We start from the raw sequence: 15,263 nt of genomic DNA, 5'->3' as shown, positions 1-15,263 counted from the left end.
AATATCTACGAATTGATCAATGCTTATAATTTGCAACTCGTGAACGTATCGAAGTAACTGTTGCTCGACGAAGGTGTATACAGTTATTCTATCTACTGGCTCGAAATGAAAGTAGTTTAGAATTACAAATTTGTAAATTAGAATTAATTGGTGATATTTAGAACGACTTATAGTCTTTAATTATCGAATCATGAGTATACGATAGCACGTCAAGGCTCTGTACATCATTTTCTATTTTTGGATCGAAAATATGAATTTAGATTTATTGAACCATCAGATAGTACGATAAAAAAAAATGAAGAGTCGTGATATATCGACTGTCCACTAATCCAAGAGTAGATGCTTGATTTTTTTATACGCAAACGATCACTTGAGATGTTTTTACATTCCAATTAAAATTGTTGTCGTTAGTACAACGCGATAATAATTAATTGTTAATGTTATTTTTGCAAGTCATTATGTGCATTCTGATAAAGTAGTAATCTTGTTCATCGAGCAATGAAATTATTGATATATTTCCTATGCATCTAATTAATCAAATTCAATCGCTCGACGAGCAAGCAACCGGTTTGCACGTGGCTGTCAATTGCGTTTAACAAGATGTTTTACAACAGTCAGAAGTTTTTTTTTCACTGATTAGATCATTATACTTTTATAAAAATAGTACAATCTCGGCGAAGAGAACTTTCAACTATTGCAAAATAAATATTCCGCTGAACGCGATCGACTTTGCACAAACTAAAAAAACGCACTAAAAAAGCGCAATAAAAGATACATAAAAGAGGATGAAAAATTTTATAAATTTTTAACAGCTGTTCATATAAAATATAAGGAAATAAAATATATGGACATATAAAATATAAGGAAAATCGAAATTATCAAATGTTTTATTTTGATACAAGTTATATCATTTAGTTTTCTTATATCTAAATTATTTATTATATATGTGTATTAGAGGTACAAATATATGTATTACTAATATAAACTGTCTGTAGATAAACATTATAAATGCAATCGTAAATGTTTAATTTAGATTATGTTAATAAAATGTATACACTAATATGTTAATAATGTATACACTAGTTATGTTAATAAAATATTTACAATATAATATTTTATATTATACCAATATTTTAAATCTAAATATTATACTGTATTAGATATATTGCATATATTTGTACTAACTGTATCTAATCTAAATTAAACCTTTACGACTAAATATAAATTTAAAAGTGATAATAAATCTTTTATGAACATTTAAGGTAAACTAAAAGTTTATATTATACATTTGCAAACATAAAAGTATATCATTAAACGATATTATCACATGTATATATATTTTAAATTAAAGAATATAAATGACATAAAACTATGTCATATGTAATGAAACTAATCTTTCTTTATCAGGTTTGAGATCCATCAAATATTTATATAAGAAAATCACAATTAGAAATTATAATATTAAAGTTTCTACATTTTGTCCTGAAAAATTACAATATTAATCAGAAGAGATTAAATTTAAAATAAAAGAATTAGCTACGAATTAAAACACATAAAAACCGTTTTTTATTCTGCACACACGGTGCAATAGTTGCATTCAGCAGAGAAACCTGATGTTTAGTGATTTTTTAATATGATTGATTCTTGCTCTTAGGTCCAGCGAAGAATTAGAGGCGAAAACCAATCATATAAAGAATCACTAAGTGATCGCTGATCAGTTTTCTCTGCTGAATGCAGCCAATAAGTTGCAAAAAACAATCGTATATATTTTTTTACTTTAACTTATTGCATCAAGTGCACCAGTTCAGAGAGTAAAAAGAAAATTCTGGAATAAAAAAAGAGACCAATAATCAAAGGTAAATATACTAGCACATTGGCGCTATTTGCATCATTCTGTCCTTATTTTATGTTTAATGATAAAGTTAGAATATGATATAAATAGTACAAATAGCGTCTCCCCGAATGCACCTGTAACATATTCATCCTTATATATTGTCTTGTTTTCCTTTTTAAATTTGTTTTCTACGTTTACGAACGTTGGCAAATCGAAACCATTATTCAGTATTCCATTATTAAGTATTCGAAATCTTTTTTTGTGATCCGAGGGAATACTGTTCTAAAAGTTTATGCAATAAGAAAAATAAATGAAAAAATAATCCTCTTTGATAATTGAATCGTAACCAAGAATACAAAATAACAGAATATCTCTTTTATTTGTATGTGATTTATTTTATTCTAATTGATACATTTTGAAATACGATAGAAATATACGTCAGATAATAAAGTAAACAGATTACTTTCCTCTTGTGTTAGTTAACTCTGCAACCGATTGTCACTAATTTTCACCTTCGATTATTGCTTACTCCAACTTCGATTGATTAGGCTTTGCATTCTTTCAGTCTGAAATTGCGTTATATCGTACAAAAATGTCATTTTTTTTTTAAATAAAATTCGACAATTTGGCAAAAAAAGCTTGATAAAACTTCTTATAAGTTAGTTATAAGACACTAAAAGGTGGCATGTCGCTGTGAGATATTATGCGATTTTATTTTCATTACAACAACACAAATATATCTTAATACTTTGAACTGTTATTCTAGACTGAAAGAACGCAAAGCATTCAGTTAAAGTCAATTAAAGTTGAAGTAGAGAAAAAAATAAAGTCAAAAATAATCAATCATAACGAGTTGCAGGATTGCTAACATAATCTGTGCACAAACATGTATGCGTGCGTGCATGTGTGCGTATAGCGTGTGTATGCACACGTGTGTTTGTCATAATTGTCACAAAAGCACTTATTTTTGATACCTATTATAACATGTGTATCTTTAAAATTTTTGTTTTTGTCTTGTCCATTAACATATTGAAGCTAAAACATCAGTAAAAATTGCACCTTTCGAATAAAATCCTTCTCATTTTTTCCTCCAATTAGCAAAACTTTATTCATCTGTAAAAATTATTGTACTATTAAAATATTGTTGTATTATTAAAATATTATAATTATAATTATTACCACATCAAAATAATTTGAGAAACTCTCTACTTGTAAGTAATGAATAAAATATCAGATAATGAATAAATCTAGTAATGTGTAATCGTAGCCAATTTGAGCACAAGATTTACAGGTGCGAATTACAAATCATTTAATTAGAAGATGTGAAAATGTTTCAATCACTAATTCGGATCCTCATCAGTACAATTAAGTCGAATATCAATAAAAATGGAGTAATAACTAACATAATAATTTACGTTAAAAACTTCTGTTTCAATAATACATCGTTTGTTTAGCGAATAAGAAAATTTGATATTCGAGAAACACATCGGATATACCACATTTAACTGCATCCATGTGAATAAGACACATATCATCTCTCTCAGCACACGTTATTACTCCTTTTTTATTGACTATTTAATTGTACTGATGAGGATCCGAATTAGTGATCGAAACGTTTACGCATCTTGTAATTAAATGATTTGTAATTCGCACCTTAAATCTTGTGCTGGCTCAAATTGGCTATAATTACACATTACTTTGCTTATAAGAATATAATTGAATATCGAATTGTTTGTTAATATGTAATTACATTTTTCTTTTATTAGCAAAAAATATTAAAATAATAAATCTGTAGTATGTAATAAATGATATTTGATAGATTTACTCACGACTTATATTAAAACTTCCTAATCGTTGTTCAATATATGCTCGAATTCGAGGAAATTTTCAATTGAAGTTAGTGGAAAATATTTTCCAATTTTATTATCTTTCATTATAACTTCTCTTGAATATCGTTCACTATTTATTTTAGCCAAAATGAGATTAACAGTTTCCTGAATCAGTGAAAATGATTGCTCTTATTTGTTTTTCAAACTTTCTATTTCAGAATGAATATCGGTTATAATTTTTTTCGTATCATTTATTATTCTAGTGAAATCATTTGTCTCTTCAATTATTATATTATATCTGCATTGTTGATGACATCAATTAAAACAGCATTTTCTAGAAGATAAATGAAATACAAATATAAATTTTTATTAAAAGAATTTTTTTATTACCGTATCCCTGTTCCGCATTATTACACTTACATTCCAGATTTTGGTTTTTGTCTGTCAATGAAACTGCCAATGGCTCCGCCAATGAATTGCTTGCCACATTTTCATCAATACCTGCCAAAAAATTTTATAAAATGTATTTCATTCATAGAAATTCTGTGTCAAAAATATAAATTGATATTAAATTCTTTTCGTGTACAATGTATGTATGCATGTATGCATGTATGTATGTACATGTAATGGTTTGTTCTCTTTCTGAAACCAATTTTTTAAAACTTAGCAGCACAGAATACAAAAACAATTTATTTCATTAATCATAAGCTTAATCTAAGATCAAATAATCTAAGAAGGTTAAATAATCTAAATTTAAGGATGTGCAGACGTTCAAAGTAATGAAGACGTTTGTGACCAATCAGAAATTGGCTGAAATTAAGCTAACACATAGTCACAATTAGAAATTTTCCACTAATCAAAAATTGCTCTAAATTATACTCAGCTATCATTATGCGCAATGTTACATCTGATCTTTTTACAATCTGATTCATCCTAAACACATTGAGATTATTCGCGTTTCTATTCGCTAATTGTATAAGAAATAATTGCAAAACTAGTGACAATGTTCTTCGGAAAACGTAGCAAAAAAGCAAAAGAATATATTGAACAATATTACATTATCAAATTTTGTGTTAAACTCAATGAAAGTATTACACAAATATTTGAAAAGTTAAAAAAGGCTTATATGATGACCGAGTCCAATCCCATGCACTTTCCGTTTATGGCATAAGAAGTTTATTGAAGGATGAGAAACTTATACATAGGATAAGTTTTGATCTCTTTCCTAACTTTTCAATCTTTATTTTATTATTTTCAATTTGATACAAAATTTGATGGCATAACATTGTTTAATATCATTCTATTCTATTTTCTTGATGCACTTCCAAAACACATTGTTATTAATTTTCAGGGATGGACAATAACGTGTCACCATTACTTTATTTGCTTAATAATGATTTTTTATTTAACGACGATTTTTAATAATATTAGGTCATCTAAAAAGTATCTGCGGTACTTTGTTACTAGATATATGACCATCACACATCTAATGACAAAAAACCGCGGATACTTTTTAGATGACCCAATATTTTTCACTTGTTTCAACAACTGTCAAACCGTGTTTCTTGTCCGAAAAGAGGTTCACTTTACGTGCTTTTACGACCATTTACTGACTTTCAAAAGAGGAAAGGACAGTTTTTGTCCATTTTTACAAGTATTTAAAGCGACCTCATTTACATTTATCCAAATCATCTTTATTTATAATGACGTCAAAAGCGATAAATGACACGTAAAATTAACGAGTCATTTATCGCTTTTGACGTCACGATTCCAACCTGGCTGCAGCGATTATTCAAGAGCCTTAAGCTCGATATATACAGGACGTAGAACGTAGTTACAGATCGCAAGATGAAATACAGTGCGATGTATTTTAGGTATTCTTGTATTCTGTACACGGTTACCGATAACTATCGGTATCGTTTAGTAACAGCCAATGAGAGACGCATTTTTTTCTTTTTTTCGTCATTGTTATTAACTGTCGTTAGTTAACGATATCAGTAGTTATCTGTAGCTGCATATAGAATACAATATTGGACTCAAGGTCCGATTCTGTAACTCTATATAAACTTTTAGATATTATTACAAAATTTACATGTACATATGAATATATAATACATATACAAATTACCTGCCGTGTTATTTGATTTCTTGTACGTATATGAGATCAATTTTGGAGGACCGACATAATCATTACATTTCTTAGATTTAACTTTTCTTTTTCCCAATTCCCGATCATTTTCAGATTCTGAGCAACAGCCTCTTTTTCAGCCTTTAAAGCTGACTCATAAATAACTAAAACAAGAAATAATAATTATGACTTCAATTAAATAATATACAATTTTCGTTAATACAATTAGAAAATAAATTCATATGCATAAACACGTATTAGTGCTGTAAAAATATAAGACACAAGTTTTAGTAACTTTAGGATAGATATCATTTGTCAAAAAATTTAATTTATATAATTTATTATAAATAAATACATTTTTTATAAATGCTGCAAAATATATACAAAAATTAATTAAAAATTAATTAAACCAAAAGATAATAATTTATATATTATAACAATTAATATTTTTTTTTCAAATTTTCTTTAGCAATAGTCTTTTTTTATCCTTTTACCTTGTTTACTGATAATATTGCATTTATATTTATATCAATTATCTTGCACGGGTAATCCTTTAACTATTGCAGTTCTGATATTTTTCATTCCTTCAGGCCAAAAACAATGATCTGATTCTTCCAACCAAGTTATAGAAATTAGTTATAAGAATTCTATACGAGGGTAAATCAATAAGTTTTTAGAAAAACATATTAGGTGTTGGAATTAATTCGTAGCGTTTTTAATGAAAGAATGTTATTTATTTCACATGAGCATTAAAAAATACATTAATGAAAGTACTTCCCATCACTTGTAAAACGCTACGAATTAATTCCAACACCTAATAGTAAAACACATAGTAAAACACATTTTTTTTGATCGGTTCATTTTTATTTCTCAACATAGTCTCCTTTCAGCTCGATACACTTGATCCAACGATTCTCCAACTTTTTCAAGTCCGAATAATATGATTTGTCCAATCCTTCAAAATAAACCTCTGTTTCGGCGATGAGCTACTTTCTCGTGGTGAATTTCTTTCCTCCGAACCATCTTTTCAGGTTTGGAAACAGGAAGTAGTCGCAGGGGGCTAAATCTGACGAATATGCTGGATGGGGAAGCAAGTCGTAGCGGAATTCATTGAATTTGGCCATCAGTGCCGGGTACGTGTGAACCCGTGCAATGTCTTGATGAAAGAGCACTTTCTTTTTCGCTAAATGGGGACATTTTTTCTTTAAAATGTTGTTGAAACAATCCAATAAGGCTGCGTAGTAATCGCCATTGATCGTTTACTTCGACAGAAGGTAATCGATATGAATTATACCGCGTGCATCCCAAAAAAAACTGTAGCCATCACCTTTCCGACGGACTTCACGGTCTTCGCCTTCTTCGGAGCTGGTTCACTCGGTGAAGTCCATTGTTTTGACTGTCCTTCGTCTCGGGTGTGAAGTAATGGATCCATGTTTCGTCCACAGTAATGAATCGATGCAGAAATTCATCTGGATTACGTTGAAACATCTCCAAACATTGTTTTGAAATCGTCACACGGTCGCGCTTATGGTCCACAGTGAGCAAACCCATTTTGCCGATAGCTTTTTCATATCCAATTGTCCGTGCAAAATTGAAATCACTATACCATGTGATATGCCTATGGCCTCAACAAGCTCGCGTACTTTCACTCGATCAGTCAAAACAATGTCGTCGACTTTATCGATGATTTCTGGTGTAGCCTCAATTGGACATCCCGAATGAGATGCATCACATGTGGATGTACGACCACGTTTAAATTCATTCACCCAATTGTATACAGTCGCAAACGCTGGTGCAGATATGCTATGAACATTATCCAACTCGGCTTTGATTTTTTTAAACCTTTCATATATAGATATTTGATCACTGCACGAAACTCGTTTTTTTTCATTTTGCAAAAAATACAAAAGTTGTTCGCTTTAATCTACAGAAATGAAACCATGAATTCCGCTTAAAATTTGACAGTAATCAGTTGAAAGATGCTATTTGTCAAAAAGTAATGTAACATGACACTGCGAGTGCCCTTTGACAGATTTTCTAAGAACTTATTGACTCTCGTATCATCAAATTGTACTACTGCGTACTAAAATCAACACATAGAATTACAAATATATGTATGAACCCTTAACTTTTTCAAGTATCAAAATAAATAGAAAAGAAAAAGTAATGAGTCAGGCGCGATAAGTAATAAATAAATAGTTAATACAAAGATTAAAGATCATTTAACATACTATATTACAACATATTTTGACATATTTTGACCTTTTATTTTTAACACAAAAAATACAAAAAGATCAGGAATATCCGAACAAAAAGTAATCTGTAATAATTTATAAGTAATAAATGTTTCACAGGAAAAAAAAATATAAATAATGTTATGGCTCTTGTTCATTCCTACTATATCGGATTGTAATGTTACAAAGAAATGCACATTGAAAGTTCTTGCAAAATATATTATTATGAAAATATAGTATAGCAGTTCAATAGAACAGCATGTACAATCAACAGAAAATGTAAAATAAAATCCTTTCTAAAAATTCTTTTGGTTTTATTATAACGTATAAATAACCATATATATATATATATATATATATATATCTGGAAGAAATTAATTATGCATCAAAAACAAAATACACCATGTTCACAGCCGTGATAAATTATCAAATTATAGGTACATATAGAATTATAGATATATATAGAAATGAATATAATTGAATTTTTCTCCGAAACAAGAAGATACTTTTTAATATAAGTCTATTCTGTCGATAGTAAGTGTAGTAAATATTGTTATTAAAATATATTTTTATTTAAATATCATTTGCAAGAATTTATATTGTGTATTCTCACTTCTGACGTTCTGATATAGTAATGATGACTAAACAATAGTTTGAAAGTGTGACAGCTAGGGACCTGGATATGGATAAACTGTATATAACAAAAATAGGATCAGTAGGACGGGGAATAAGAGTCATAAAATATAAAGAGAGTGTTTTAAGAACAAATGAAGATAATATCTTAAGAATTGTTGACTGGAGAAGGAATTTAAAGAGATGGAAAAACATCTATAGTATGGAAAGAGAGATTGTATAATTTCTATTGTATAATAGAAATGGGTGAAATATGACATGTAAATATGACATGATGGAAATATGAAATGTGGAAAATAGAAGAAACTTAAAGATGGAAATAATTAAGGGAAAAAAACGTTTAAAGACAATGGGAAGATAGCAAGATAGCAAGTGTTTGCAAGATATAATAAGGGATATGAAAGAAATAAAGAATAGGATCTAGACATTTAAGAAGAATAAAGATAGAATCTAATAAAAATAAGATTAGGGGAAAAGATCAAGGAGTTAACTAAGGTACGAGTATATGAAGGAAGAGAATAAGTTTTGAGTAGAGAAGAATAGTAGGAGATGTATATCTTACGGCATAGAAACAGATTGTATAGCAGGGGGAAATGAAATTTCAAAGGTTAAACGAGTAATTCGCAAATCTGATAATGATAAAAAGATAATATAGGCAAAGTGGAATAGGCTATGGAGCGAAGAATTAGATATAATTAAAAGCGAGTTTTTAGAGAAATTAAAAATAGAAGAAGATAAGGAGATGAGGAATAGAATAAAGAATAGGGGAAAAGGTTTAAATGTAATCATAACGTAAGTATATGAGGAAGAAAAAGTAAGTAGCACAAAGAGGAAGTGCGGAGTATACAAAGGTTTATAAGAAGCAGTCATGTGATACGTAAAATAAGTAAGTTTAAAGAAAACGTGACTTAGTATCGCTGAAAAAAGACAGATCTGATTTTTTTGTTTTCATATTAGTGGTAAGCTTAAGGACAGCAATAATAAGTTTAAATTAGATTTAATAAGCTAAGTATTTTGTACAGAGTACAAAGTTAAAATAAATGTAATAAATTAGAAGTATAGTTGAGTATGAATTAAGATTTTATTTGTAAATCACGTCTCTCTCTCTCTCTCTCTCTCTCTCTCTCTCTCTCTCTCTCTCTCTCTCTCTCTCTCTCTCTCTCTCCCTCCCCCCCTTCCTTAAGAATGTAAAGTAAAGTAAATAATATATATTATAATATCCTATATAAAGTGAAAAAATTATAATTAAGAAGATATAATGAATAACAATAAACACGAAATGGTTAATACTTAATTAATTCAATAAATATAGGATAATTAGAAAGTTTTCAATGCATATAATTCTAGTATGAAGCATAAACAGATTTCTCACCTTATCAGTTTTTGTGTAATATTAATACAAAATCTCCTATTTTAAAAGCTTTTCGCAATATTTCCTCGAAAAAAATAATATTTTCTTCTTCTTGTTCAGTTATGTGAGCAAGACCATACCACAATATGGTACTGCCCATTGGATTTTCAAAATATGATGTTAACTTAAATTATCATATTTATCAATTCAAAAAATATTGTATCAATTACTTTTATAGCTTCATTATTTTTTAAAAGAAAATTGCAATTAGATTCTTTAATCTCAATTTTGAAATTTTTATAATGTATTGCTGAGAAATGTTCAACCGATTTATCGTTTACCAAGGCAAAATTATTTTCTTTCAGATAAAATTTTTGTTCTATTTTATTTGAAGCGTATGTATTAAACTTATTAACTCTCTTTATGAATTGTTGATAATGGTTTATTAGATGTTTTCAATATCATTTTAATTTTATGCATGTAATTTTAAAAAGGAAAACAGTTGAATTTATCCAATGAATCAAATTTTCTCACGTCTAATATCAAGTGAATCAAATTATGAATATGGATAATGTATTTATATCTCCACATAAATTTCCAAACTCGCTTACAAAGGACATAATAATTCATTAGCATAATCGATGTATTTTTCTATTAAATCGTCATATATCAAAATTCGAATTGCACAATGTAAAGAAAGAAAATAGATAAAGTACTGCTCTTTTAAAAACAATTTCATAAGCCATGGGCCATAATAAAGCAAAAAGTCTTCAGTTCAACAGTTTTCCATTTTTATTTTTCACTTTGTTATTTGGTTTTTTTGAAAATTCATAAGGTGTTGATTTGTATATCAATTTCAATTTTTTGTTAATAGTATCAATATCCTCTTTAAATATACGAACTTTTTAATTTCCTTTAATAGCCAAAGCTTAATAAGCGTTTCATAATTCTCAGTAATATTAAATACATATAATCCAAAGGGACACATGTAACAAGATCAATTTTCAAATCACATAAAAGAGATGTTTCTATGATAATTTTGAAAAAGTCATTCTATGTTTTGAAATAATCCTTAATAATCCTAATCAGCCCAACATTTAGTACAGCTTTGGTACGAATTGAAATTTTTTATACATATATAAAGGATTTTGCAAGAGCATCACAAAGAATTTTACTAATTGATACTGTACAATTCTGCTATTGAAATTTAAACCTTCTGTTTGCAAAATTTTCATTTCTTCAATAAATCTTAATAGAAACATGTTAGAATTAGAGGGTTTACTTTCTCAATAATATATACCTACTTGAAATGGTTCTACTTGTTTTAGAGAGAGAGAGTTCATCTATTTTATTCAAAATCCAAAATTGACTACAACCACTTTTCATCAGTGGAAGTCCATCAATATTAATTGATATATTAACTTTATCACCTTCAAAATCATTTTGGTTTAATTTTAACGTTAACTGTGATTTCAATCCAAAATGATAATATTTCTCAGGATGTAAATCAATGATTTTATTACTAATATCTTCAGTTTTTTAAATAGTACGTACATCTGAAGATAATGAATGCAAATACAATTTTACTATTTTTAATAAATCACTAACGGCAGTTTGAACAATGTAATGTTTAATTGCCCAACGCCTAAAATGTATTTTAAATATTTCAATTGGCAATTCGAAATTATGACATGCGGACGATTCAGGTATATGAGACAATGAAACACTTGGAATTTCATTAATTTTCGTATCTTGAATGATCGGACAAGTGATTGAGAAATTAGAAGATGATGGTTTTGATTGAGGAAATGAGGAAATACGAATTTCAGTTATTTCCTTTTTCTTAGAACATTTCCCTTTCTCCATATTTTTTATAATATTTTCTCGAATATTTTTACGCATGAGTCTTTTTAGATATTTGTCATTATGACTACTTTTTGTAGAACTAGAAGTAACATAAAATTTCTATATAAATATTAATTTCTATTAATATGTTCTTATTCATAATACTTTTAAACTCTTGGTACAGTATAATCCCAGAAAACAGAGGTCTTGTAAATATCTAAAAGATATCTCTTTAAAGATATCTTCAAGATATTTCTAGAAGATATTTAAAAAATATCTAAAAGATACCCAAAAAAATTTTATTAAAGATATCTTTGTAGAATCTCTATCGCGCAACCAATGAAAGGGTTTTATCATACGAAACATTTCTAACCAATCCTCTTCTTTAAAAAATCATTATTATTAACTATTCGCTCCCATCACTCACTTCTTTTTTTCATCCATATTATTCTTTATCGTTTATATTGTAAGGTAACATCAAACAAAGCAGGTTTGGTGAAGCAACATTTAAATTAATGTAATGTAACTTCATTTAAACATCATCGCTTACTTAGTACATTTAATATTATATATACTATTTTTTTTGGTTACGTTATTATATATTCAAAATTCAAGATGAATCTTGTAATAATTGATTTGATAATTTCCATGATTGATGATTTATCAAAAATTATTTCTTTTACGTTTACACGGACACCCTTAATCGGATTTAATAACATCGATACTAGGTGGGGTGAAAAGTAACCTCCTTGGGAATGAAAAAAAATTTTTTCTTATGCAGAATCTCGCCCAAAATATGGCGTGTTCGCTCAGTACTAATCTTTGTAGCATCTGCTAGCTCGCGCACCTTCACTTTCCGGTCAGCCAACACCATTTCATGTATTTTTTTGACATTTTCCTCGGTAACCGCATCGGAGGGCCTGCCGCTGCGGACTTCATCGGTAGTGGAGTTGTGGCCACCACGAAACTCTCGAAACCAATATTTGACGGTGTAATCTGACGGAGTATTAGCCACATAATATTTATCCAACTTTTCTTTTGTTTCCTTCGCCGTTTTGCCTCTCAAAAAATAATGTTTTATGAGAGAACGAAAATCGTTTTCGCAAACACGTCAACAACAATCAGCTCTCAAAACAAAACTAAGGGCAGTATCGCACTGCCACTTGGCATGTCTGCCTAAATATGAACGGACTACAAGGCACCATAAACTTTTTTGCAGTAGTGGCGCATTCTGGCGGTCAAGGAGGTTACTTTTCACCCCATCTAGTACTAATCTTTTTCTTAATTAGTATCATGAGAGACTTCACTCAGAAGTTATAACATCAGTAGGATAAATAACCGCTCCATGTAAACGGATACACATTTCGAGAGTTATAACTACGGATGTTACTAAACCCGATTAATCGCTGCCGGGTAAATGTATCAATAATATCTGGGGGTCAATCATGTAACTTTTCACCTAAGAAACGTGAAAAGTGAAAAGTTTCACGTGAATTCTATGATCATCTATCTAATTTCGAAGAATCATGTAACTTTCCCAACTGTAAAAATGTGAAATTGTTCATGTGAACTTTTTAGTCAAAGACCGTAGTGGCAAAAAAGCGGAAATCTAGGGAATTGATAAATATCAATACTTTGGAACTAAAGCTGGTTCTACATTAGTTGCAAGCCAATCGCAAGTTTGTTGCGACAGCCAATCTGAAGCTTGCATTTTGAAATCAACGCTTCATTAACAAATTTGCGACTAATGGCTTGCAACTAATGTAAAACCGGCTTGCAACTAATGTAAAACATGTCTTATCCTCCGACAATTTATCTCAAGACAGATGCCATTCATAATTGAAGAAGAAGTAATATCGCATTGAGATTATATATATATATATATTTATTTATTTATATATATATATTACTTCACGTAAACCGACTTTTCTTTATGATTGCTCAATACATTATGGCTGCATTCGGTTTACACGTTCACACGCTGTAAGTGCTCATACTTATAAGCGTTGTTTTTTGGTATTCAATTTAGTTTGTCAGTGCTTATATTAAATAAGTGATGTCATTCATTTTTGCTATTGTAAAGCGAGGAGCTTTCGCTAAAAGATATTTACTGCTCAATGATTTAAAAAATTAAATAGCTGCAATATATTGACTGCACAAAAGTAGCATAATAAATTATTTTTTAATTAGAATGAATGTAAAGATGAAATTTAAGCTGTCTTAGATTAAGTTATTGAATTAGTTAAATAGTTAAATTAAAATTTTTAGGTGAAATTATGGGACGAGAAGACCCTATAGAATTTTATAAAATTATTAAGAGCATATTATTTTATTTGTAATTAAATTAAATAATTTTATATATTTAGTTGGGAGGATTACTAAATTTGACTAACTTTAGTTTAAAATTAAGATATAAATTAATAGAAGAATTAGTTTAATTAATTCGCTTAATAGAATAGAAAAATTAGAAATTCGTTAGTAGAAGAATTAGTTTAATTAAATTTTTCGCCCAAGCTTAACGCTTAAGCGAAGAGCACAAACTCTTGCATAACGCATAACACGTAATGCATAAGAAAATGTATCAATCGAAGTTATCAATCCTCCGTTTCCTTCCTTTTCATGAAATAAAGAATTCTGGTTCAATTTCTTATGTCTCAAGTGTTATGCGTTATGCAAGAGTCTGTGCTCTTCGCTTAAGCGTTAAGCTTGGCCACATAATTGATAATTGACCGAAAGTAATTCTTATACACTAAAAATAAAAGTTTACAAAATTTTAATAAATATTTATTTAAAATAATATCAATGGGACATTTGCGAATAAAAATTTATTCAATAAAAAGTAATACTTTGATTTAAGTATTATTTCTTAAAATAAATATTTATTTATTGTAAGCAAATATCTCAATTTTGTAAATTTTTTTTCAATAACTTTTTTTATCTTATAACTCTTGTTTCCTTCCACCGAAAGTGCATTCGTCGTGGTACTTTATCGGAAGTTAGAGATATCGTATATTCCCAGTCTGTGCATCTTCTAAATCAATTAGAACTTTATGTGTTGATGTCATCTTTGTATGAGTAAATTTTTTTTATTTTTATTGACAATTTAAACATCCATTTTCTTGTTGGTGAATAACAAAGTCCTTTTTTTATTAGCACAAATTCGGAAAACGTTTGTAGATGTTGTAGATGTTTGTAGTTATAAGTATTAGGTCATTTAAAAAGTATCCGCGGTTTTTTGTTCAATTTTTGAATGAAAAAAACCGCGGATACTTTTTAAATGACCCAATATATTACGAAAGCGTTAAAATATACACGCAATCCGATACATTCATTAAACATTTTTCTAATGAAAAACATGCATAGATCTAACCTACTAGGATTAGGATCGAACATTGCTCACGTTTATCTT

At 28.7% G+C, this 15,263-nt stretch overlaps 1 pseudogene across 1 annotated transcript; it reads right to left on the bottom strand.

Annotated features, from left to right (window-relative positions):
* Positions 1-227: 227 nt before the first annotated feature.
* On the bottom strand, positions 228-5,269 carry LOC105146072 (uncharacterized; annotated as a pseudogene). The gene is made up of 5 exons (XR_015548047.1): positions 5,200-5,269; positions 4,084-4,164; positions 3,664-3,974; positions 2,800-2,947; positions 228-2,126 (listed from the first exon to the last, which is right to left on the bottom strand). The product of XR_015548047.1 is annotated as an uncharacterized LOC105146072 (transcript).
* Positions 5,270-15,263: the final 9,994 nt, after the last annotated feature.

The sequence above is a fragment of the Acromyrmex echinatior genome, chromosome 17 (assembly GCF_024713525.1).
Source record: "Acromyrmex echinatior isolate Ae372 chromosome 17, ASM2471352v2, whole genome shotgun sequence".
Lineage (NCBI taxonomy): Eukaryota > Metazoa > Arthropoda > Insecta > Hymenoptera > Formicidae > Acromyrmex > Acromyrmex echinatior.
Note: the sequence above shows the minus strand (reverse complement) of the source record. Positions and strands in the feature narration are given on the sequence as shown.